Below are 23,861 nucleotides of genomic sequence, written 5' to 3'. Positions count from 1 at the left end.
ATCTCGTGGCGCTACGCCTCGGCAGAGCCTCTTTTTTTTGGAAAAGGCGAACGGTCGGATCCTTCTCCCACGAGGAAGGGCCCAGCCCTGAAAGCTCTTGCTGCTCTTCACTGTCCCTTGGCACCCTACCTACAGGCACAACAGCACTGGGGATCTGTGCTTTCCCAGAGACGGAACATCTCACGGGGCTCAGTCTCGGCAAGCCTCTTTCTGAAAAGGCGAACGGTCGGATCCTTCTCCCACGACGAAGGGCCCAGCCCTGAAAGCTCTTGCTGCTCTTCACCGCCCCTTGGCACCCTACCTACAGGCACAACAGCACTGGGGATCTGTGCTTTCCCAGAGACTGAACATCTCACGGCGCACAGTCTCGGCAGAGCCTCTTTTTTTTGGAAAAGGCGAACGGTCGGATCCTTCTCCCACGAGGAAGGGCCCAGCCCTGAAAGCTCTTGCTGCTCTTCACCGCCCCTTGGCACCCTACCTACAGGCACAACAGCACTGGGGATCTGTGCTTTCCCAGAGACGGAACATCTCACGGGGCTCAGTCTCGGCAAGCCTCTTTCTGAAAAGGCGAACGGTCGGATCCTTCTCCCACGAGGAAGGGCCCAGCCCTGAAAGCTCTTGCTGCTCTTCACCGTCCCTTGGCACCCTACCTACAGGCACAACAGCACTGGGGATCTATGCTTTCGCAGAGACGGAACGTCTCGTAGTGCTACGCCTCGGCAGAGCCTCTTTTTTTTGGAAAAGGCGAACGGTCGGATCCTTCTCCCACGAGGAAGGGCCCAGCCCTGAAAGCTCTTGCTGCTGTTCACCGTCCCTTGGCACCCTACCTACAGGCACAACAGCACTGGGGATCTGTGCTTTCCCAGAGACGGAACATCTCACGGGGCTCAGTCTCGGCAAGCCTCTTTCTGAAAAGGCGAACGGTCGGATCCTTCTCCCACGAGGAAGGGCCCAGCCCTGAAAGCTCTTGCTGCTCTTCACCGTCCCTTGGCACCCTACCTACAGGCACAACAGCACTGGGGATCTGTGCTTTCCCAGAGACGGAACATCTCACGGCGCTCAGTCTCGGCAAGCCTCTTTCTGAAAAGGCGAACGGTCGGATCCTTCTCCCACGAGGAAGGGCCCAGCCGTGAAAGCTCTTGCTGCTCTTCACCGCCCCTTGGCACCCTACCTACAGGCACAACAGCACTGGGGATCTGTGCTTTCCCAGAGACGGAACATCTCACGGGGCTCAGTCTCGGCAAGCCTCTTTCTGAAAAGGCGAACGGTCGGATCCTTCTCCCACGAGGAAGGGCCCAGCCCTGAAAGCTCTTGCTGCTCTTCACCGCCCCTTGGCACCCTACCTACAGGCACAACAGCACTGGGGATCTGTGCTTTCCCAGAGACGGAACATCTCGTGGCGCTACGCCTCGGCAGAGCCTCTTTTTTTTGGAAAAGGCGAACGGTCGGATCCTTCTCCCACGAGGAAGGGCCCAGCCCTGAAAGCTCTTGCTGCTCTTCACTGTCCCTTGGCACCCTACCTACAGGCACAACAGCACTGGGGATCTGTGCTTTCCCAGAGACGGAACATCTCACGGGGCTCAGTCTCGGCAAGCCTCTTTCTGAAAAGGCGAACGGTCGGATTCTTCTCCCACGACGAAGGGCCCAGCCCTGAAAGCTCTTGCTGCTCTTCACCGCCCCTTGGCACCCTACCTACAGGCACAACAGCACTGGGGATCTGTGCTTTCCCAGAGACTGAACATCTCACGGCGCACAGTCTCGGCAGAGCCTCTTTTTTTTGGAAAAGGCGAACGGTCGGATCCTTCTCCCACGAGGAAGGGCCCAGCCCTGAAAGCTCTTGCTGCTCTTCACCGTCCCTTGGCACCCTACCTACAGGCACAACAGCACTGGGGATCTGTGCTTTCCCAGAGACGGAACATCTCACGGGGCTCAGTCTCGGCAAGCCTCTTTCTGAAAAGGCGAACGGTCGGATCCTTCTCCCACGAGGAAGGGCCCAGCCCTGAAAGCTCTTGCTGCTCTTCACCGTCCCTTGGCACCCTACCTACAGGCACAACAGCACTGGGGATCTGTGCTTTCCCAGAGACGGAACATCTCACGGGGCTCAGTCTCGGCAAGCCTCTTTCTGAAAAGGCGAACGGTCGGATCCTTCTCCCACGAGGAAGGGCCCAGCCCTGAAAGCTCTTGCTGCTCTTCACCGCCCCTTGGCACCCTACCTACAGGCACAACAGCACTGGGGATCTATGCTTTCGCAGAGACGGAACGTCTCGTAGTGCTACGCCTCGGCAGAGCCTCTTTTTTTTGGAAAAGGCGAACGGTCGGATCCTTCTCCCACGAGGAAGGGCCCAGCCCTGAAAGCTCTTGCTACTCTTCACCGCCCCTTGGCACCCTACCTACAGGCACAACAGCACTGGGGATCTGTGCTTTGCCAGAGACGGAACATCTCACGGGGCTCAGTCTCGGCAAGCCTCTTTCTGAAAAGGCGAACGGTCGGATCCTTCTCCCACGAGGAAGGGCCCAGCCCTGAAAGCTCTTGCTGCTCTTCACCGCCCCTTGGCACCCTACCTACAGGCACAACAGCACTGGGGATCTGTGCTTTCCCAGAGACGGAACATCTCGTGGCGCTACGCCTCGGCAGAGCCTCTTTTTTCTGGAAAAGGCGAACGGTCGGATCCTTCTCCCACGAGGAAGGGCCCAGCCCTGAAAGCTCTTGCTGCTCTTCACCGCCCCTTGGCACCCTACCTACAGGCACAACAGCACTGGGGATCTGTGCTTTCCCAGAGACGGAATATCTCACGGGGCTCAGTCTCGGCAAGCCTCTTTCTGAAAAGGCGAACGGTGCGATCCTTCTCCCACGAGGAAGGGCCCAGCCCTGAAAGCTCTTGCTGCTCTTCACCGTCCCTTGTGGCCCTACCTACAGGCACAACAGCACTGGGGATCTGTGCTTTCCCAGAGACGGAACATCTCACGGGGCTCAGTCTCGGCAAGCCTCTTTCTGAAAAGGCGAACGGTCGGATCCTTCTCCCACGAGGAAGGGCCCAGCCCTGAAAGCTCTTGCTGCTCTTCACCGTCCCTTGGCACCCTACCTACAGGCACAACAGCACTGGGGATCTGTGCTTTCCCAGAGACGGAATATCTCACGGCGCTCAGTCTTGGCAAGCCTCTTTCTGAAAAGGCGAACGGTCGGATCCTTCTCCCACGAGGAAGGGCCCAGCCCTGAAAGCTCTTGCTGCTCTTCACCGCCCCTTGGCACCCTACCTACAGGCACAACAGCACTGGGGATCTGTGCTTTCCCAGAGACGGAACATCTCACGGGGCTCAGTCTCGGCAAGCCTCTTTCTGAAAAGACGAACGGTGCGATCCATCTCCCACGAGGAAGGGCCCAGCCCTGAAAGCTCTTGCTGCTCTTCACCGTCCCTTGGCACCCTACCTACAGGCACAACAGCACTGGGGATCTGTGCTTTCCCAGAGACGGAACATCTCACGGGGCTCAGTCTCGGCAAGCCTCTTTCTGAAAAGGCGAACGGTCGGATCCTTCTCCCACGACGAAGGGCCCAGCCCTGAAAGCTCTTGCTGCTCTTCACTGTCCCTTGGCACCCTACCTACAGGCACAACAGCACTGGGGATCTGTGCTTTCCCAGAGACGGAACATCTCACGGGGCTCAGTCTCGGCAAGCCTCTTTCTGAAAAGGCGAACGGTCGGATCCTTCTCCCACGAGGAAGGGCCCAGCCCTGAAAGCTCTTGCTGCTCTTCACCGCCCCTTGGCACCCTACCTACAGGCACAACAGCACTGGGGATCTGTGCTTTCCCAGAGACGGAACATCTCACGGGGCTCAGTCTCGGCAAGCCTCTTTCTGAAAAGGCGAACGGTCGGATCCTTCTCCCACGAGGAAGGGCCCAGCCCTGAAAGCTCTTGCTGCTCTTCACCGTCCCTTGGCACCCTACCTACAGGCACAACAGCACTGGGGATCTGTGCTTTCCCAGAGACGGAACATCTCACGGGGCTCAGTCTCGGCAAGCCTCTTTCTGAAAAGGCGAACGGTCGGATCCTGCTCCCACGAGGAAGGGCCCAGCCCTGAAAGCTCTTGCTGCTCTTCACCGCCCCTTGGCACCCTACCTACAGGCACAACAGCACTGGGGATCTGTGCTTTCCCAGAGACGGAACATCTCACGGGGCTCAGTCTCGGCAAGCCTCTTTCTGAAAAGACGAACGGTGCGATCCATCTCCCCCGAGGAAGGGCCCAGCCCTGAAAGCTCTTGCTGCTCTTCACCGCCCCTTGGCACCCTACCTACAGGCACAACAGCACTGGGGATCTGTGCTTTCCCAGAGACGGAATATCTCACGGCGCTCAGTCTCGGCAAGCCTCTTTCTGAAAAGGCGAACGGTCGGATCCTTCTCCCACGAGGAAGGGCCCAGCCCTGAAAGCTCTTGCTGCTCTTCACCGTCCCTTGGCACCCTACCTACAGGCACAACAGCACTGGGGATCTATGCTTTCGCAGAGACGGAACGTCTCGTAGTGCTACGCCTCGGCAGAGCCTCTTTTTTTTGGAAAAGGCGAACGGTCGGATCCTTCTCCCACGAGGAAGGGCCCAGCCCTGAAAGCTCTTGCTGCTCTTCACCGCCCCTTGGCACCCTACCTACAGGCACAACAGCAGTGGGGATCTGTGCTTTCCCAGAGACTGAACATCTCACGGCGCACAGTCTCGGCAGAGCCTCTTTTTTTTGGAAAAGGCGAACGGTCGGATCCTTCTCCCACGAGGAAGGGCCCAGCCCTGAAAGCTCTTGCTGCTCTTCACCGCCCCTTGGCACCCTACCTACAGGCACAACAGCACTGGGGATCTGTGCTTTCCCAGAGACGGAACATCTCACGGGGCTCAGTCTCGGCAAGCCTCTTTCTGAAAAGGCGAACGGTCGGATCCTTCTCCCACGAGGAAGGGCCCAGCCCTGAAAGCTCTTGCTGCTCTTCACCGTCCCTTGGCACCCTACCTACAGGCACAACAGCACTGGGGATCTGTGCTTTCCCAGAGACGGAACATCTCACGGGGCTCAGTCTCGGCAAGCCTCTTTCTGAAAAGGCGAACGGTCGGATACTTCTCCCACGAGGAAGGGCCCAGCCCTGAAAGCTCTTGCTGCTCTTCACCGTCCCTTGGCACCCTACCTACAGGCACAACAGCACTGGGGATCTGTGCTTTCCCAGAGACGGAACATCTCACGGGGCTCAGTCTCGGCAAGCCTCTTTCTGAAAAGGCGAACGGTCGGATCCTTCTCCCACGAGGAAGGGCCCAGCCCTGAAAGCTCTTGCTGCTCTTCACCGTCCCTTGGCACCCTACCTACAGGCACAACAGCACTGGGGATCTGTGCTTTCCCAGAGACGGAACATCTCACGGGGCTCAGTCTCGGCAAGCCTCTTTCTGAAAAGGCGAACGGTCGGATCCTGCTCCCACGAGGAAGGGCCCAGCCCTGAAAGCTCTTGCTGCTCTTCACCGCCCCTTGGCACCCTACCTACAGGCACAACAGCACTGGGGATCTGTGCTTTCCCAGAGACGGAACATCTCACGGGGCTCAGTCTCGGCAAGCCTCTTTCTGAAAAGACGAACGGTGCGATCCATCTCCCCCGAGGAAGGGCCCAGCCCTGAAAGCTCTTGCTGCTCTTCACCGCCCCTTGGCACCCTACCTACAGGCACAACAGCACTGGGGATCTGTGCTTTCCCAGAGACGGAATATCTCACGGCGCTCAGTCTCGGCAAGCCTCTTTCTGAAAAGGCGAACGGTCGGATCCTTCTCCCACGAGGAAGGGCCCAGCCCTGAAAGCTCTTGCTGCTCTTCACCGTCCCTTGGCACCCTACCTACAGGCACAACAGCACTGGGGATCTATGCTTTCGCAGAGACGGAACGTCTCGTAGTGCTACGCCTCGGCAGAGCCTCTTTTTTTTGGAAAAGGCGAACGGTCGGATCCTTCTCCCACGAGGAAGGGCCCAGCCCTGAAAGCTCTTGCTGCTCTTCACCGCCCCTTGGCACCCTACCTACAGGCACAACAGCAGTGGGGATCTGTGCTTTCCCAGAGACTGAACATCTCACGGCGCACAGTCTCGGCAGAGCCTCTTTTTTTTGGAAAAGGCGAACGGTCGGATCCTTCTCCCACGAGGAAGGGCCCAGCCCTGAAAGCTCTTGCTGCTCTTCACCGCCCCTTGGCACCCTACCTACAGGCACAACAGCACTGGGGATCTGTGCTTTCCCAGAGACGGAACATCTCACGGGGCTCAGTCTCGGCAAGCCTCTTTCTGAAAAGGCGAACGGTCGGATCCTTCTCCCACGAGGAAGGGCCCAGCCCTGAAAGCTCTTGCTGCTCTTCACCGTCCCTTGGCACCCTACCTACAGGCACAACAGCACTGGGGATCTGTGCTTTCCCAGAGACGGAACATCTCACGGGGCTCAGTCTCGGCAAGCCTCTTTCTGAAAAGGCGAACGGTCGGATACTTCTCCCACGAGGAAGGGCCCAGCCCTGAAAGCTCTTGCTGCTCTTCACCGTCCCTTGGCACCCTACCTACAGGCACAACAGCACTGGGGATCTGTGCTTTCCCAGAGACGGAACATCTCACGGGGCTCAGTCTCGGCAAGCCTCTTTCTGAAAAGGCGAACGGTCGGATCCTTCTCCCACGAGGAAGGGCCCAGCCCTGAAAGCTCTTGCTGCTCTTCACCGTCCCTTGGCACCCTACCTACAGGCACAACAGCACTGGGGATCTGTGCTTTCCCAGAGACGGAACATCTCACGGGGCTCAGTCTCGGCAAGCCTCTTTCTGAAAAGGCGAACGGTCGGATCCTTCTCCCACGAGGAAGGGCCCAGCCCTGAAAGCTCTTGCTGCTCTTCACCGCCCCTTGGCACCCTACCTACAGGCACAACAGCACTGGGGATCTATGCTTTCGCAGAGACGGAACATCTCGTAGTGCTACGCCTCGGCAGAGCCTCTTTTTTTTGGAAAAGGCGAACGGTCGGATCCTTCTCCCACGAGGAAGGGCCCAGCCCTGAAAGCTCTTGCTGCTCTTCACCGCCCCTTGGCACCCTACCTACAGGCACAACAGCACTGGGGATCTGTGCTTTCCCAGAGACGGAACATCTCACGGGGCTCAGTCTCGGCAAGCCTCTTTCTGAAAAGACGAACGGTGCGATCCATCTCCCACGAGGAAGGGCCCAGCCCTGAAAGCTCTTGCTGCTCTTCACCGTCCCTTGGCACCCTACCTACAGGCACAACAGCACTGGGGATCTGTGCTTTCCCAGAGACGGAACATCTCACGGGGCTCAGTCTCGGCAAGCCTCTTTCTGAAAAGGCGAACGGTCGGATCCTTCTCCCACGACGAAGGGCCCAGCCCTGAAAGCTCTTGCTGCTCTTCACTGTCCCTTGGCACCCTACCTACAGGCACAACAGCACTGGGGATCTGTGCTTTCCCAGAGACGGAACATCTCACGGGGCTCAGTCTCGGCAAGCCTCTTTCTGAAAAGGCGAACGGTCGGATCCTTCTCCCACGAGGAAGGGCCCAGCCCTGAAAGCTCTTGCTGCACTTCACCGCCCCTTGGCACCCTACCTACAGGCACAACAGCACTGGGGATCTGTGCTTTCCCAGAGACGGAACATCTCACGGGGCTCAGTCTCGGCAAGCCTCTTTCTGAAAAGGCGAACGGTCGGATCCTTCTCCCACGAGGAAGGGCCCAGCCCTGAAAGCTCTTGCTGCTCTTCACCGTCCCTTGGCACCCTACCTACAGGCACAACAGCACTGGGGATCTGTGCTTTCCCAGAGACGGAACATCTCACGGGGCTCAGTCTCGGCAAGCCTCTTTCTGAAAAGGCGAACGGTCGGATCCTGCTCCCACGAGGAAGGGCCCAGCCCTGAAAGCTCTTGCTGCTCTTCACCGCCCCTTGGCACCCTACCTACAGGCACAACAGCACTGGGGATCTGTGCTTTCCCAGAGACGGAACATCTCACGGGGCTCAGTCTCGGCAAGCCTCTTTCTGAAAAGACGAACGGTGCGATCCATCTCCCCCGAGGAAGGGCCCAGCCCTGAAAGCTCTTGCTGCTCTTCACCGCCCCTTGGCACCCTACCTACAGGCACAACAGCACTGGGGATCTGTGCTTTCCCAGAGACGGAATATCTCACGGCGCTCAGTCTCGGCAAGCCTCTTTCTGAAAAGGCGAACGGTCGGATCCTTCTCCCACGAGGAAGGGCCCAGCCCTGAAAGCTCTTGCTGCTCTTCACCGTCCCTTGGCACCCTACCTACAGGCACAACAGCACTGGGGATCTATGCTTTCGCAGAGACGGAACGTCTCGTAGTGCTACGCCTCGGCAGAGCCTCTTTTTTTTGGAAAAGGCGAACGGTCGGATCCTTCTCCCACGAGGAAGGGCCCAGCCCTGAAAGCTCTTGCTGCTCTTCACCGCCCCTTGGCACCCTACCTACAGGCACAACAGCACTGGGGATCTGTGCTTTCCCAGAGACTGAACATCTCACGGCGCACAGTCTCGGCAGAGCCTCTTTTTTTTGGAAAAGGCGAACGGTCGGATCCTTCTCCCACGAGGAAGGGCCCAGCCCTGAAAGCTCTTGCTGCTCTTCACCGCCCCTTGGCACCCTACCTACAGGCACAACAGCACTGGGGATCTGTGCTTTCCCAGAGACGGAACATCTCACGGGGCTCAGTCTCGGCAAGCCTCTTTCTGAAAAGGCGAACGGTCGGATCCTTCTCCCACGAGGAAGGGCCCAGCCCTGAAAGCTCTTGCTGCTCTTCACCGTCCCTTGGCACCCTACCTACAGGCACAACAGCACTGGGGATCTGTGCTTTCCCAGAGACGGAACATCTCACGGGGCTCAGTCTCGGCAAGCCTCTTTCTGAAAAGGCGAACGGTCGGATACTTCTCCCACGAGGAAGGGCCCAGCCCTGAAAGCTCTTGCTGCTCTTCACCGTCCCTTGGCACCCTACCTACAGGCACAACAGCACTGGGGATCTGTGCTTTCCCAGAGACGGAACATCTCACGGGGCTCAGTCTCGGCAAGCCTCTTTCTGAAAAGGCGAACGGTCGGATCCTTCTCCCACGAGGAAGGGCCCAGCCCTGAAAGCTCTTGCTGCTCTTCACCGTCCCTTGGCACCCTACCTACAGGCACAACAGCACTGGGGATCTGTGCTTTCCCAGAGACGGAACATCTCACGGGGCTCAGTCTCGGCAAGCCTCTTTCTGAAAAGGCGAACGGTCGGATCCTTCTCCCACGAGGAAGGGCCCAGCCCTGAAAGCTCTTGCTGCTCTTCACCGCCCCTTGGCACCCTACCTACAGGCACAACAGCACTGGGGATCTATGCTTTCGCAGAGACGGAACATCTCGTAGTGCTACGCCTCGGCAGAGCCTCTTTTTTTTGGAAAAGGCGAACGGTCGGATCCTTCTCCCACGAGGAAGGGCCCAGCCCTGAAAGCTCTTGCTGCTCTTCACCGCCCCTTGGCACCCTACCTACAGGCACAACAGCACTGGGGATCTGTGCTTTCCCAGAGACGGAACATCTCACGGGGCTCAGTCTCGGCAAGCCTCTTTCTGAAAAGGCGAACGGTGCGATCCTTCTCCCACGAGGAAGGGCCCAGCCCTGAAAGCTCTTGCTACTCTTCACCGCCCCTTGGCACCCTACCTACAGGCACAACAGCACTGGGGATCTGTGCTTTGCCAGAGACGGAACATCTCACGGGGCTCAGTCTCGGCAAGCCTCTTTCTGAAAAGGCGAACGGTCGGATCCTTCTCCCACGAGGAAGGGCCCAGCCCTGAAAGCTCTTGCTGCTCTTCACCGCCCCTTGGCACCCTACCTACAGGCACAACAGCACTGGGGATCTGTGCTTTCCCAGAGACGGAACATCTCGTGGCGCTACGCCTCGGCAGAGCCTCTTTTTTCTGGAAAAGGCGAACGGTCGGATCCTTCTCCCACGAGGAAGGGCCCAGCCCTGAAAGCTCTTGCTGCTCTTCACCGCCCCTTGGCACCCTACCTACAGGCACAACAGCACTGGGGATCTGTGCTTTCCCAGAGACGGAATATCTCACGGGGCTCAGTCTCGGCAAGCCTCTTTCTGAAAAGGCGAACGGTCGGATCCTTCTCCCACGAGGAAGGGCCCAGCCCTGAAAGCTCTTGCTGCTCTTCACCGTCCCTTGGCACCCTACCTACAGGCACAACAGCACTGGGGATCTGTGCTTTCCCAGAGACGGAACATCTCACGGGGCTCAGTCTCGGCAAGCCTCTTTCTGAAAAGGCGAACGGTCGGATCCTTCTCCCACGAGGAAGGGCCCAGCCCTGAAAGCTCTTGCTGCTCTTCACCGTCCCTTGGCACCCTACCTACAGGCACAACAGCACTGGGGATCTGTGCTTTCCCAGAGACGGAATATCTCACGGCGCTCAGTCTTGGCAAGCCTCTTTCTGAAAAGGCGAACGGTCGGATCCTTCTCCCACGAGGAAGGGCCCAGCCCTGAAAGCTCTTGCTGCTCTTCACCGCCCCTTGGCACCCTACCTACAGGCACAACAGCACTGGGGATCTGTGCTTTCCCAGAGACGGAACATCTCACGGGGCTCAGTCTCGGCAAGCCTCTTTCTGAAAAGACGAACGGTGCGATCCTTCTCCCACGAGGAAGGGCCCAGCCCTGAAAGCTCTTGCTGCTCTTCACCGTCCCTTGGCACCCTACCTACAGGCACAACAGCACTGGGGATCTGTGCTTTCCCAGAGACGGAACATCTCACGGGGCTCAGTCTCGGCAAGCCTCTTTCTGAAAAGGCGAACGGTCGGATCCTTCTCCCACGACGAAGGGCCCAGCCCTGAAAGCTCTTGCTGCTCTTCACTGTCCCTTGGCACCCTACCTACAGGCACAACAGCACTGGGGATCTGTGCTTTCCCAGAGACGGAACATCTCACGGGGCTCAGTCTCGGCAAGCCTCTTTCTGAAAAGGCGAACGGTCGGATCCTTCTCCCACGAGGAAGGGCCCAGCCCTGAAAGCTCTTGCTGCTCTTCACCGCCCCTTGGCACCCTACCTACAGGCACAACAGCACTGGGGATCTGTGCTTTCCCAGAGACGGAACATCTCACGGGGCTCAGTCTCGGCAAGCCTCTTTCTGAAAAGGCGAACGGTCGGATCCTTCTCCCACGAGGAAGGGCCCAGCCCTGAAAGCTCTTGCTGCTCTTCACCGTCCCTTGGCACCCTACCTACAGGCACAACAGCACTGGGGATCTGTGCTTTCCCAGAGACGGAACATCTCACGGGGCTCAGTCTCGGCAAGCCTCTTTCTGAAAAGGCGAACGGTCGGATACTTGTCCCACGAGGAAGGGCCCAGCCCTGAAAGCTCTTGCTGCTCTTCACCGCCCCTTGGCACCCTACCTACAGGCACAACAGCACTGGGGATCTGTGCTTTCCCAGAGACGGAACATCTCACGGGGCTCAGTCTCGGCAAGCCTCTTTCTGAAAAGACGAACGGTGCGATCCATCTCCCCCGAGGAAGGGCCCAGCCCTGAAAGCTCTTGCTGCTCTTCACCGCCCCTTGGCACCCTACCTACAGGCACAACAGCACTGGGGATCTGTGCTTTCCCAGAGACGGAATATCTCACGGCGCTCAGTCTCGGCAAGCCTCTTTCTGAAAAGGCGAACGGTCGGATCCTTCTCCCACGAGGAAGGGCCCAGCCCTGAAAGCTCTTGCTGCTCTTCACCGTCCCTTGGCACCCTACCTACAGGCACAACAGCACTGGGGATCTATGCTTTCGCAGAGACGGAACGTCTCGTAGTGCTACGCCTCGGCAGAGCCTCTTTTTTTTGGAAAAGGCGAACGGTCGGATCCTTCTCCCACGAGGAAGGGCCCAGCCCTGAAAGCTCTTGCTGCTCTTCACCGCCCCTTGGCACCCTACCTACAGGCACAACAGCACTGGGGATCTGTGCTTTCCCAGAGACTGAACATCTCACGGCGCACAGTCTCGGCAGAGCCTCTTTTTTTTGGAAAAGGCGAACGGTCGGATCCTTCTCCCACGAGGAAGGGCCCAGCCCTGAAAGCTCTTGCTGCTCTTCACCGCCCCTTGGCACCCTACCTACAGGCACAACAGCACTGGGGATCTGTGCTTTCCCAGAGACGGAACATCTCACGGGGCTCAGTCTCGGCAAGCCTCTTTCTGAAAAGGCGAACGGTCGGATCCTTCTCCCACGAGGAAGGGCCCAGCCCTGAAAGCTCTTGCTGCTCTTCACCGTCCCTTGGCACCCTACCTACAGGCACAACAGCACTGGGGATCTGTGCTTTCCCAGAGACGGAACATCTCACGGGGCTCAGTCTCGGCAAGCCTCTTTCTGAAAAGGCGAACGGTCGGATACTTCTCCCACGAGGAAGGGCCCAGCCCTGAAAGCTCTTGCTGCTCTTCACCGCCCCTTGGCACCCTACCTACAGGCACAACAGCACTGGGGATCTGTGCTTTGCCAGAGACGGAACATCTCACGGGGCTCAGTCTCGGCAAGCCTCTTTCTGAAAAGGCGAACGGTGCGATCCTTCTCCCACGAGGAAGGGCCCAGCCCTGAAAGCTCTTGCTGCTCTTCACCGTCCCTTGTGGCCCTACCTACAGGCACAACAGCAGTGGGGATCTGTGCTTTCCCAGAGACGGAACATCTCACGGGGCTCAGTCTCGGCAAGCCTCTTTCTGAAAAGGCGAACGGTCGGATCCTTCTCCCACGAGGAAGGGCCCAGCCCTGAAAGCTCTTGCTGCTCTTCACCGTCCCTTGTGGCCCTACCTACAGGCACAACAGCACTGGGGATCTGTGCTTTCCCAGAGACGGAACATCTCGTGGCGCTACGCCTCGGCAGAGCCTCTTTTTTTTGGAAAAGGCGAACGGTCGGATCCTTCTCCCACGAGGAAGGGCCCAGCCCTGAAAGCTCTTGCTGCTCTTCACTGTCCCTTGGCACCCTACCTACAGGCACAACAGCACTGGGGATCTGTGCTTTCCCAGAGACGGAACATCTCACGGGGCTCAGTCTCGGCAAGCCTCTTTCTGAAAAGGCGAACGGTCGGATTCTTCTCCCACGACGAAGGGCCCAGCCCTGAAAGCTCTTGCTGCTCTTCACCGCCCCTTGGCACCCTACCTACAGGCACAACAGCACTGGGGATCTGTGCTTTCCCAGAGACTGAACATCTCACGGCGCACAGTCTCGGCAGAGCCTCTTTTTTTTGGAAAAGGCGAACGGTCGGATCCTTCTCCCACGAGGAAGGGCCCAGCCCTGAAAGCTCTTGCTGCTCTTCACCGTCCCTTGGCACCCTACCTACAGGCACAACAGCACTGGGGATCTGTGCTTTCCCAGAGACGGAACATCTCACGGGGCTCAGTCTCGGCAAGCCTCTTTCTGAAAAGGCGAACGGTCGGATCCTTCTCCCACGAGGAAGGGCCCAGCCCTGAAAGCTCTTGCTGCTCTTCACCGTCCCTTGGCACCCTACCTACAGGCACAACAGCACTGGGGATCTGTGCTTTCCCAGAGACGGAACATCTCACGGGGCTCAGTCTCGGCAAGCCTCTTTCTGAAAAGGCGAACGGTCGGATATTTGTCCCACGAGGAAGGGCCCAACCCTGAAAGCTCTTGCTTCTCTTCACCGTCCCTTGTGGCCCTACCTACAGGCACAACAGCACTGGGGATCTGTGCTTTCCCAGAGACGGAACATCTCACGGGGCTCAGTCTCGGCAAGCCTCTTTCTGAAAAGGCGAACGGTCGGATCCTTCTCCCACGAGGAAGGGCCCAGCCCTGAAAGCTCTTGCTGCTCTTCACCGTCCCTTGGCACCCTACCTACAGGCACAACAGCACTGGGGATCTATGCTTTCGCAGAGACGGAACATCTCGTAGTGCTACGCCTCGGCAGAGCCTCTTTTTTTTGGAAAAGGCGAACGGTCGGATCCTTCTCCCACGAGGAAGGGCCCAGCCCTGAAAGCTCTTGCTGCTCTTCACCGCCCCTTGGCACCCTACCTACAGGCACAACAGCACTGGGGATCTGTGCTTTCCCAGAGACGGAACATCTCACGGGGCTCAGTCTCGGCAAGCCTCTTTCTGAAAAGGCGAACGGTGCGATCCTTCTCCCACGAGGAAGGGCCCAGCCCTGAAAGCTCTTGCTACTCTTCACCGCCCCTTGGCACCCTACCTACAGGCACAACAGCACTGGGGATCTGTGCTTTGCCAGAGACGGAACATCTCACGGGGCTCAGTCTCGGCAAGCCTCTTTCTGAAAAGGCGAACGGTCGGATCCTTCTCCCACGAGGAAGGGCCCAGCCCTGAAAGCTCTTGCTGCTCTTCACCGTCCCTTGGCACCCTACCTACAGGCACAACAGCACTGGGGATCTGTGCTTTCCCAGAGATTGAACATCTCGTGGCGCTACGCCTCGGCAGAGCCTCTTTTTTCTGGAAAAGGCGAACGGTCGGATCCTTCTCCCACGAGGAAGGGCCCAGCCCTGAAAGCTCTTGCTGCTCTTCACCGCCCCTTGGCACCCTACCTACAGGCACAACAGCACTGGGGATCTGTGCTTTCCCAGAGACGGAATATCTCACGGGGCTCAGTCTCGGCAAGCCTCTTTCTGAAAAGGCGAACGGTGGGATCCTTCTCCCACGAGGAAGGGCCCAGCCCTGAAAGCTCTTGCTGCTCTTCACCGTCCCTTGTGGCCCTACCTACAGGCACAACAGCACTGGGGATCTGTGCTTTCCCAGAGACGGAACATCTCACGGGGCTCAGTCTCGGCAAGCCTCTTTCTGAAAAGGCGAACGGTCGGATCCTTCTCCCACGAGGAAGGGCCCAGCCCTGAAAGCTCTTGCTGCTCTTCACCGTCCCTTGGCACCCTACCTACAGGCACAACAGCACTGGGGATCTATGCTTTCGCAGAGACGGAACGTCTCGTAGTGCTACGCCTCGGCAGAGCCTCTTTTTTTTGGAAAAGGCGAACGGTCGGATCCTTCTCCCACGAGGAAGGGCCCAGCCCTGAAAGCTCTTGCTGCTCTTCACCGCCCCTTGGCACCCTACCTACAGGCACAACAGCAGTGGGGATCTGTGCTTTCCCAGAGACTGAACATCTCACGGCGCACAGTCTCGGCAGAGCCTCTTTTTTTTGGAAAAGGCGAACGGTCGGATCCTTCTCCCACGAGGAAGGGCCCAGCCCTGAAAGCTCTTGCTGCTCTTCACCGCCCCTTGGCACCCTACCTACAGGCACAACAGCACTGGGGATCTGTGCTTTCCCAGAGACGGAACATCTCACGGGGCTCAGTCTCGGCAAGCCTCTTTCTGAAAAGGCGAACGGTCGGATCCTTCTCCCACGAGGAAGGGCCCAGCCCTGAAAGCTCTTGCTGCTCTTCACCGTCCCTTGGCACCCTACCTACAGGCACAACAGCACTGGGGATCTGTGCTTTCCCAGAGACGGAACATCTCACGGGGCTCAGTCTCGGCAAGCCTCTTTCTGAAAAGGCGAACGGTCGGATACTTCTCCCACGAGGAAGGGCCCAGCCCTGAAAGCTCTTGCTGCTCTTCACCGTCCCTTGGCACCCTACCTACAGGCACAACAGCACTGGGGATCTGTGCTTTCCCAGAGACGGAACATCTCACGGGGCTCAGTCTCGGCAAGCCTCTTTCTGAAAAGGCGAACGGTCGGATCCTTCTCCCACGAGGAAGGGCCCAGCCCTGAAAGCTCTTGCTGCTCTTCACCGTCCCTTGGCACCCTACCTACAGGCACAACAGCACTGGGGATCTGTGCTTTCCCAGAGACGGAACATCTCACGGGGCTCAGTCTCGGCAAGCCTCTTTCTGAAAAGGCGAACGGTCGGATCCTTCTCCCACGAGGAAGGGCCCAGCCCTGAAAGCTCTTGCTGCTCTTCACCGCCCCTTGGCACCCTACCTACAGGCACAACAGCACTGGGGATCTATGCTTTCGCAGAGACGGAACATCTCGTAGTGCTACGCCTCGGCAGAGCCTCTTTTTTTTGGAAAAGGCGAACGGTCGGATCCTTCTCCCACGAGGAAGGGCCCAGCCCTGAAAGCTCTTGCTGCTCTTCACCGCCCCTTGGCACCCTACCTACAGGCACAACAGCACTGGGGATCTGTGCTTTCCCAGAGACGGAACATCTCACGGGGCTCAGTCTCGGCAAGCCTCTTTCTGAAAAGACGAACGGTGCGATCCATCTCCCACGAGGAAGGGCCCAGCCCTGAAAGCTCTTGCTGCTCTTCACCGTCCCTTGGCACCCTACCTACAGGCACAACAGCACTGGGGATCTGTGCTTTCCCAGAGACGGAACATCTCACGGGGCTCAGTCTCGGCAAGCCTCTTTCTGAAAAGGCGAACGGTCGGATCCTTCTCCCACGACGAAGGGCCCAGCCCTGAAAGCTCTTGCTGCTCTTCACTGTCCCTTGGCACCCTACCTACAGGCACAACAGCACTGGGGATCTGTGCTTTCCCAGAGACGGAACATCTCACGGGGCTCAGTCTCGGCAAGCCTCTTTCTGAAAAGGCGAACGGTCGGATCCTTCTCCCACGAGGAAGGGCCCAGCCCTGAAAGCTCTTGCTGCACTTCACCGCCCCTTGGCACCCTACCTACAGGCACAACAGCACTGGGGATCTGTGCTTTCCCAGAGACGGAACATCTCACGGGGCTCAGTCTCGGCAAGCCTCTTTCTGAAAAGGCGAACGGTCGGATCCTTCTCCCACGAGGAAGGGCCCAGCCCTGAAAGCTCTTGCTGCTCTTCACCGTCCCTTGGCACCCTACCTACAGGCACAACAGCACTGGGGATCTGTGCTTTCCCAGAGACGGAACATCTCACGGGGCTCAGTCTCGGCAAGCCTCTTTCTGAAAAGGCGAACGGTCGGATCCTGCTCCCACGAGGAAGGGCCCAGCCCTGAAAGCTCTTGCTGCTCTTCACCGCCCCTTGGCACCCTACCTACAGGCACAACAGCACTGGGGATCTGTGCTTTCCCAGAGACGGAACATCTCACGGGGCTCAGTCTCGGCAAGCCTCTTTCTGAAAAGACGAACGGTGCGATCCATCTCCCCCGAGGAAGGGCCCAGCCCTGAAAGCTCTTGCTGCTCTTCACCGCCCCTTGGCACCCTACCTACAGGCACAACAGCACTGGGGATCTGTGCTTTCCCAGAGACGGAATATCTCACGGCGCTCAGTCTCGGCAAGCCTCTTTCTGAAAAGGCGAACGGTCGGATCCTTCTCCCACGAGGAAGGGCCCAGCCCTGAAAGCTCTTGCTGCTCTTCACCGTCCCTTGGCACCCTACCTACAGGCACAACAGCACTGGGGATCTATGCTTTCGCAGAGACGGAACGTCTCGTAGTGCTACGCCTCGGCAGAGCCTCTTTTTTTTGGAAAAGGCGAACGGTCGGATCCTTCTCCCACGAGGAAGGGCCCAGCCCTGAAAGCTCTTGCTGCTCTTCACCGCCCCTTGGCACCCTACCTACAGGCACAACAGCACTGGGGATCTGTGCTTTCCCAGAGACTGAACATCTCACGGCGCACAGTCTCGGCAGAGCCTCTTTTTTTTGGAAAAGGCGAACGGTCGGATCCTTCTCCCACGAGGAAGGGCCCAGCCCTGAAAGCTCTTGCTGCTCTTCACCGCCCCTTGGCACCCTACCTACAGGCACAACAGCACTGGGGATCTGTGCTTTCCCAGAGACGGAACATCTCACGGGGCTCAGTCTCGGCAAGCCTCTTTCTGAAAAGGCGAACGGTCGGATCCTTCTCCCACGAGGAAGGGCCCAGCCCTGAAAGCTCTTGCTGCTCTTCACCGTCCCTTGGCACCCTACCTACAGGCACAACAGCACTGGGGATCTGTGCTTTCCCAGAGACGGAACATCTCACGGGGCTCAGTCTCGGCAAGCCTCTTTCTGAAAAGGCGAACGGTCGGATACTTCTCCCACGAGGAAGGGCCCAGCCCTGAAAGCTCTTGCTGCTCTTCACCGTCCCTTGGCACCCTACCTACAGGCACAACAGCACTGGGGATCTGTGCTTTCCCAGAGACGGAACATCTCACGGGGCTCAGTCTCGGCAAGCCTCTTTCTGAAAAGGCGAACGGTCGGATCCTTCTCCCACGAGGAAGGGCCCAGCCCTGAAAGCTCTTGCTGCTCTTCACCGTCCCTTGGCACCCTACCTACAGGCACAACAGCACTGGGGATCTGTGCTTTCCCAGAGACGGAACATCTCACGGGGCTCAGTCTCGGCAAGCCTCTTTCTGAAAAGGCGAACGGTCGGATCCTTCTCCCACGAGGAAGGGCCCAGCCCTGAAAGCTCTTGCTGCTCTTCACCGCCCCTTGGCACCCTACCTACAGGCACAACAGCACTGGGGATCTATGCTTTCGCAGAGACGGAACATCTCGTAGTGCTACGCCTCGGCAGAGCCTCTTTTTTTTGGAAAAGGCGAACGGTCGGATCCTTCTCCCACGAGGAAGGGCCCAGCCCTGAAAGCTCTTGCTGCTCTTCACCGCCCCTTGGCACCCTACCTACAGGCACAACAGCACTGGGGATCTGTGCTTTCCCAGAGACGGAACATCTCACGGGGCTCAGTCTCGGCAAGCCTCTTTCTGAAAAGGCGAACGGTGCGATCCTTCTCCCACGAGGAAGGGCCCAGCCCTGAAAGCTCTTGCTACTCTTCACCGCCCCTTGGCACCCTACCTACAGGCACAACAGCACTGGGGATCTGTGCTTTGCCAGAGACGGAACATCTCACGGGGCTCAGTCTCGGCAAGCCTCTTTCTGAAAAGGCGAACGGTCGGATCCTTCTCCCACGAGGAAGGGCCCAGCCCTGAAAGCTCTTGCTGCTCTTCACCGCCCCTTGGCACCCTACCTACAGGCACAACAGCACTGGGGATCTGTGCTTTCCCAGAGACGGAACATCTCGTGGCGCTACGCCTCGGCAGAGCCTCTTTTTTCTGGAAAAGGCGAACGGTCGGATCCTTCTCCCACGAGGAAGGGCCCAGCCCTGAAAGCTCTTGCTGCTCTTCACCGCCCCTTGGCACCCTACCTACAGGCACAACAGCACTGGGGATCTGTGCTTTCCCAGAGACGGAATATCTCACGGGGCTCAGTCTCGGCAAGCCTCTTTCTGAAAAGGCGAACGGTCGGATCCTTCTCCCACGAGGAAGGGCCCAGCCCTGAAAGCTCTTGCTGCTCTTCACCGTCCCTTGGCACCCTACCTACAGGCACAACAGCACTGGGGATCTGTGCTTTCCCAGAGACGGAACATCTCACGGGGCTCAGTCTCGGCAAGCCTCTTTCTGAAAAGGCGAACGGTCGGATCCTTCTCCCACGAGGAAGGGCCCAGCCCTGAAAGCTCTTGCTGCTCTTCACCGTCCCTTGGCACCCTACCTACAGGCACAACAGCACTGGGGATCTGTGCTTTCCCAGAGACGGAATATCTCACGGCGCTCAGTCTTGGCAAGCCTCTTTCTGAAAAGGCGAACGGTCGGATCCTTCTCCCACGAGGAAGGGCCCAGCCCTGAAAGCTCTTGCTGCTCTTCACCGCCCCTTGGCACCCTACCTACAGGCACAACAGCACTGGGGATCTGTGCTTTCCCAGAGACGGAACATCTCACGGGGCTCAGTCTCGGCAAGCCTCTTTCTGAAAAGACGAACGGTGCGATCCTTCTCCCACGAGGAAGGGCCCAGCCCTGAAAGCTCTTGCTGCTCTTCACCGTCCCTTGGCACCCTACCTACAGGCACAACAGCACTGGGGATCTGTGCTTTCCCAGAGACGGAACATCTCACGGGGCTCAGTCTCGGCAAGCCTCTTTCTGAAAAGGCGAACGGTCGGATCCTTCTCCCACGACGAAGGGCCCAGCCCTGAAAGCTCTTGCTGCTCTTCACTGTCCCTTGGCACCCTACCTACAGGCACAACAGCACTGGGGATCTGTGCTTTCCCAGAGACGGAACATCTCACGGGGCTCAGTCTCGGCAAGCCTCTTTCTGAAAAGGCGAACGGTCGGATCCTTCTCCCACGAGGAAGGGCCCAGCCCTGAAAGCTCTTGCTGCTCTTCACCGCCCCTTGGCACCCTACCTACAGGCACAACAGCACTGGGGATCTGTGCTTTCCCAGAGACGGAACATCTCACGGGGCTCAGTCTCGGCAAGCCTCTTTCTGAAAAGGCGAACGGTCGGATCCTTCTCCCACGAGGAAGGGCCCAGCCCTGAAAGCTCTTGCTGCTCTTCACCGTCCCTTGGCACCCTACCTACAGGCACAACAGCACTGGGGATCTGTGCTTTCCCAGAGACGGAACATCTCACGGGGCTCAGTCTCGGCAAGCCTCTTTCTGAAAAGGCGAACGGTCGGATACTTGTCCCACGAGGAAGGGCCCAGCCCTGAAAGCTCTTGCTGCTCTTCACCGCCCCTTGGCACCCTACCTACAGGCACAACAGCACTGGGGATCTGTGCTTTCCCAGAGACGGAACATCTCACGGGGCTCAGTCTCGGCAAGCCTCTTTCTGAAAAGACGAACGGTGCGATCCATCTCCCCCGAGGAAGGGCCCAGCCCTGAAAGCTCTTGCTGCTCTTCACCGCCCCTTGGCACCCTACCTACAGGCACAACAGCACTGGGGATCTGTGCTTTCCCAGAGACGGAATATCTCACGGCGCTCAGTCTCGGCAAGCCTCTTTCTGAAAAGGCGAACGGTCGGATCCTTCTCCCACGAGGAAGGGCCCAGCCCTGAAAGCTCTTGCTGCTCTTCACCGTCCCTTGGCACCCTACCTACAGGCACAACAGCACTGGGGATCTATGCTTTCGCAGAGACGGAACGTCTCGTAGTGCTACGCCTCGGCAGAGCCTCTTTTTTTTGGAAAAGGCGAACGGTCGGATCCTTCTCCCACGAGGAAGGGCCCAGCCCTGAAAGCTCTTGCTGCTCTTCACCGCCCCTTGGCACCCTACCTACAGGCACAACAGCACTGGGGATCTGTGCTTTCCCAGAGACTGAACATCTCACGGCGCACAGTCTCGGCAGAGCCTCTTTTTTTTGGAAAAGGCGAACGGTCGGATCCTTCTCCCACGAGGAAGGGCCCAGCCCTGAAAGCTCTTGCTGCTCTTCACCGCCCCTTGGCACCCTACCTACAGGCACAACAGCACTGGGGATCTGTGCTTTCCCAGAGACGGAACATCTCACGGGGCTCAGTCTCGGCAAGCCTCTTTCTGAAAAGGCGAACGGTCGGATCCTTCTCCCACGAGGAAGGGCCCAGCCCTGAAAGCTCTTGCTGCTCTTCACCGTCCCTTGGCACCCTACCTACAGGCACAACAGCACTGGGGATCTGTGCTTTCCCAGAGACGGAACATCTCACGGGGCTCAGTCTCGGCAAGCCTCTTTCTGAAAAGGCGAACGGTCGGATACTTCTCCCACGAGGAAGGGCCCAGCCCTGAAAGCTCTTGCTGCTCTTCACCGCCCCTTGGCACCCTACCTACAGGCACAACAGCACTGGGGATCTGTGCTTTGCCAGAGACGGAACATCTCACGGGGCTCAGTCTCGGCAAGCCTCTTTCTGAAAAGGCGAACGGTGCGATCCTTCTCCCACGAGGAAGGGCCCAGCCCTGAAAGCTCTTGCTGCTCTTCACCGTCCCTTGTGGCCCTACCTACAGGCACAACAGCAGTGGGGATCTGTGCTTTCCCAGAGACGGAACATCTCACGGGGCTCAGTCTCGGCAAGCCTCTTTCTGAAAAGGCGAACGGTCGGATCCTTCTCCCACGAGGAAGGGCCCAGCCCTGAAAGCTCTTGCTGCTCTTCACCGTCCCTTGTGGCCCTACCTACAGGCACAACAGCACTGGGGATCTGTGCTTTCCCAGAGACGGAACATCTCGTGGCGCTACGCCTCGGCAGAGCCTCTTTTTTTTGGAAAAGGCGAACGGTCGGATCCTTCTCCCACGAGGAAGGGCCCAGCCCTGAAAGCTCTTGCTGCTCTTCACTGTCCCTTGGCACCCTACCTACAGGCACAACAGCACTGGGGATCTGTGCTTTCCCAGAGACGGAACATCTCACGGGGCTCAGTCTCGGCAAGCCTCTTTCTGAAAAGGCGAACGGTCGGATTCTTCTCCCACGACGAAGGGCCCAGCCCTGAAAGCTCTTGCTGCTCTTCACCGCCCCTTGGCACCCTACCTACAGGCACAACAGCACTGGGGATCTGTGCTTTCCCAGAGACTGAACATCTCACGGCGCACAGTCTCGGCAGAGCCTCTTTTTTTTGGAAAAGGCGAACGGTCGGATCCTTCTCCCACGAGGAAGGGCCCAGCCCTGAAAGCTCTTGCTGCTCTTCACCGTCCCTTGGCACCCTACCTACAGGCACAACAGCACTGGGGATCTGTGCTTTCCCAGAGACGGAACATCTCACGGGGCTCAGTCTCGGCAAGCCTCTTTCTGAAAAGGCGAACGGTCGGATCCTTCTCCCACGAGGAAGGGCCCAGCCCTGAAAGCTCTTGCTGCTCTTCACCGTCCCTTGGCACCCTACCTACAGGCACAACAGCACTGGGGATCTGTGCTTTCCCAGAGACGGAACATCTCACGGGGCTCAGTCTCGGCAAGCCTCTTTCTGAAAAGGCGAACGGTCGGATATTTGTCCCACGAGGAAGGGCCCAACCCTGAAAGCTCTTGCTTCTCTTCACCGTCCCTTGTGGCCCTACCTACAGGCACAACAGCACTGGGGATCTGTGCTTTCCCAGAGACGGAACATCTCACGGGGCTCAGTCTCGGCAAGCCTCTTTCTGAAAAGGCGAACGGTCGGATCCTTCTCCCACGAGGAAGGGCCCAGCCCTGAAAGCTCTTGCTGCTCTTCACCGTCCCTTGGCACCCTACCTACAGGCACAACAGCACTGGGGATCTATGCTTTCGCAGAGACGGAACATCTCGTAGTGCTACGCCTCGGCAGAGCCTCTTTTTTTTGGAAAAGGCGAACGGTCGGATCCTTCTCCCACGAGGAAGGGCCCAGCCCTGAAAGCTCTTGCTGCTCTTCACCGCCCCTTGGCACCCTACCTACAGGCACAACAGCACTGGGGATCTGTGCTTTCCCAGAGACGGAACATCTCACGGGGCTCAGTCTCGGCAAGCCTCTTTCTGAAAAGGCGAACGGTGCGATCCTTCTCCCACGAGGAAGGGCCCAGCCCTGAAAGCTCTTGCTACTCTTCACCGCCCCTTGGCACCCTACCTACAGGCACAACAGCACTGGGGATCTGTGCTTTGCCAGAGACGGAACATCTCACGGGGCTCAGTCTCGGCAAGCCTCTTTCTGAAAAGGCGAACGGTCGGATCCTTCTCCCACGAGGAAGGGCCCAGCCCTGAAAGCTCTTGCTGCTCTTCACCGTCCCTTGGCACCCTACCTACAGGCACAACAGCACTGGGGATCTGTGCTTTCCCAGAGATTGAACATCTCGTGGCGCTACGCCTCGGCAGAGCCTCTTTTTTCTGGAAAAGGCGAACGGTCGGATCCTTCTCCCACGAGGAAGGGCCCAGCCCTGAAAGCTCTTGCTGCTCTTCACCGCCCCTTGGCACCCTACCTACAGGCACAACAGCACTGGGGATCTGTGCTTTCCCAGAGACGGAATATCTCACGGGGCTCAGTCTCGGCAAGCCTCTTTCTGAAAAGGCGAACGGTGGGATCCTTCTCCCACGAGGAAGGGCCCAGCCCTGAAAGCTCTTGCTGCTCTTCACCGTCCCTTGTGGCCCTACCTACAGGCACAACAGCACTGGGGATCTGTGCTTTCCCAGAGACGGAACATCTCACGGGGCTCAGTCTCGGCAAGCCTCTTTCTGAAAAGGCGAACGGTCGGATCCTTCTCCCACGAGGAAGGGCCCAGCCCTGAAAGCTCTTGCTGCTCTTCACCGTCCCTTGGCACCCT

This window comes from Buteo buteo, chromosome 6 (assembly GCF_964188355.1).
Source record: "Buteo buteo chromosome 6, bButBut1.hap1.1, whole genome shotgun sequence".
Lineage (NCBI taxonomy): Eukaryota > Metazoa > Chordata > Aves > Accipitriformes > Accipitridae > Buteo > Buteo buteo.
Note: the sequence above shows the minus strand (reverse complement) of the source record.